Source organism: Mirounga angustirostris, unplaced genomic scaffold, assembly GCF_029215605.1.
Source record: "Mirounga angustirostris isolate CCGP_5_RB_7025 unplaced genomic scaffold, mMirAng1.0.hap1 SCAF_1, whole genome shotgun sequence".
Lineage (NCBI taxonomy): Eukaryota > Metazoa > Chordata > Mammalia > Carnivora > Phocidae > Mirounga > Mirounga angustirostris.
This window is the reverse complement of record NW_026991709.1, coordinates 41,625,816-41,628,618: the sequence shown is the minus strand read 5'-3', so window position 1 is coordinate 41,628,618 and position 2,803 is coordinate 41,625,816.

Sequence of the window (2,803 nt, the reverse complement as noted above, 5' to 3'; positions counted from 1 at the left end):
TACTCCTATGTTTACTGCAGTATTATTTATAATAGTCAAGGTATGGACGCAACCCAAGTATCCATCCATAGATGAATGAATAAAGTGGTATATATGTATACAATGGGATATTATTCAGCCATCAAAAGCAATGAAATCCCACCATTTGCAACAACATGGATGGATCTAGAGGGTATAATACTAAGTGAAATGTCAGTCAGAGGAAAACAAATACCATATGATTCACTCAGACATGGAATTTAATAAATAAAACAAATGAGCAAACAAAGGAAAAAAAAAAGACAAAAACAAAACCCGAAAACAGACTCTTAACTATAGAGAACAAACTGATGATTGACAGAGGTGAGATTGGAGAGGGGACAGGTGAAATAGATAAAGGGAATTAAGAATACACTTATTATGAAGAACATTGAGCAATGTGTAGAATTGTTGAATCACTATATTGTGCACTTGAAATTAATATAACACTATGTTAGTTATGCTTCAATTAGAAAAACCACACACGGTACTTAAAACAATGCCTAGTACATAGTAAGTATTCAATAAATGTTGTTGTCATCAGTGGAGGGAGGAAGCAACCCACAAATTTATGTTTTAGGATTGCGTAGTAAAGAGAAGTTACATGGTACCTGGAATAGTTTGGAGTGTGTCAACATTAACTATTAAATAGGAATATTAATCAGTTGCAACTAGAAAATAAAAGCCAAGAATACAAAACCAAAATTATTTAGATGAAGATACAGAATCTGATCATTGCATAATGTATACTTTATAAAATATTTATGCTCAATTCTGTGTATTTAAAAATTAACCATTTGGCTGCAAAAACAAATTTGTAGGTAATGCAGATCTTTTATCAAATTCTCTTTTATATTAGTTGATATAGTGTCCAGAACTATTTCTTTTCTCTTTTTCTCTTCTTATTGTATAAAAATATCTCTTCATTTTGGGGAACCCATTTCCTGCTGCTTCAGTGAATTGCTTCCTTCTACCTTCTCTGAATTAGATGCATTAATAAGGAATGGCAAATGGCCAATCAGGATATCCTATGTTCCCTGGCAATAGTCATTGATTCAACATGTGGCATATCAATTTCACTTTCTCTAAAATACATGCAATTTGAGCCTTTCTCCTACTTCAGTAGGTTGCAATGATCGCTTGCTATTTCTAGTGAGGTGGGGCTTGCTGGCGTATGTCCTTTTGAGATGGTTAGTAGACAGTGTCTTAGTTAATAGAAAGATAAATTATTCTACTGAAACAGTGAAAATGACTGATGACTGTGTGTTTCAAGCACAAATAGAGTGGGGATTTTAGACACACTGTGGAACATGTACCTAAGGAACATGTGTTCCTTGATATGTTAGCCCAAAGCTGTGGTGTTAGGCTTAACCTCCTATTCTAGTCACTGCTTTTGGGAACTTAATGCCCCTCACAATATCCTTTTTCTGGTCCAAGTACATCCCAAATCAAAATTCTCATCTTAAGCTAAGCACCTTTTCATTTTGTTTTGTTTTCCTTTTCAAGTCCCTATTCCATCTCTGATCAAACAAAAGAACTGATTCTAAATTTTATTCCATGGAAACTCTTATATGCCCTGCTGGAGCATCTTAGGGTGTGTGTGTGTGTGTGTGTGTGTGTGTGTGTGTGTGTGTGTAGCTATCTGGAAAGTGAATACCTTTGAATACCTTTGAAAAACGAAGTAGCAGGATCTAATCTATGTCTTAGCTCAATAAGTCTGGAAGCAGCATAAAAATGGAATAGAAAGTGCACACATTGAAGGGCTAGTGAAAGAGGACAAGAAAGGACAAAAGTCAAAGATATGTTGAAGCATAGAGATGAAATGTTTAAAATGTTTAGAGGGTGTGAACCCAAATTTGTGGAGGTTGTGATGTTGAGTTTTTATTTTCTACATTGCTTAATAACCTATGATTATTGTAGCAGAAAAAACTAAATGGTGACTTTGGTTTTAAAATTCATATAGTTTTATGTACTCTTGCTAGTTTCTCATGTTTTTGACAATTACATAATATTAATATATCTTGAAGTTGGAAAACATGGATTTTGCAATGAAGAACTAATAAAATGTGGTTGCTGACTGGAAGTAGGTCAGGAGTGAGAGAGAGAGAAATATTAAAGCTTTCCATGAAATTTCTAGTGGAACTTGTCTAGAAGTCAGTGGAATGGTGTAGAGATTAACAGACTGAAGAAATAGATTTATAGAACTTCTAATTTTAATAACCTCTTGCGTATGTTAGCTTTCTAAATCTTAGTTTCCTGTTTAAAAGGAATATGATGAGCCAGAACTCTAAATCCTTTCAAGTCCTATTATTCTGTGCCTCTGTGTGATTGGTAAATATCACAGCTTGGTCTGCTATTTTCCTGGACTCTATATATTTGCTGCATTGCTTACATTTCTTATAGTTTTTTTTTTTTTCTTATTGGGGTATAATTGACAGATAAAATTGTATGTATTTAAATTGTACAATGTAATGATTTTTTAAATCTTTTTTTATTATTATGTTCAAGTAACCATCATATAGTACATCATTAGTTTTTGATGTAGTGTTCAACGATTCATTAGTTGTGTATAACACCCAGTGCTCATCACAACACGTGCCCTTCTTGATACCCATCACCCAATCAATGTAATCATTTGATATACATACACCTTGTGAAATAATTGCCACAACCAGGTTAATTAGTACATTCATCACCTCGCATAGTTATTTTTTTTGTGTGTGTGTGGTGAGAATGTTTAAGGTCTACTCTTTTAGCAAATTTCAAGTATACAATTCAGTGTTAT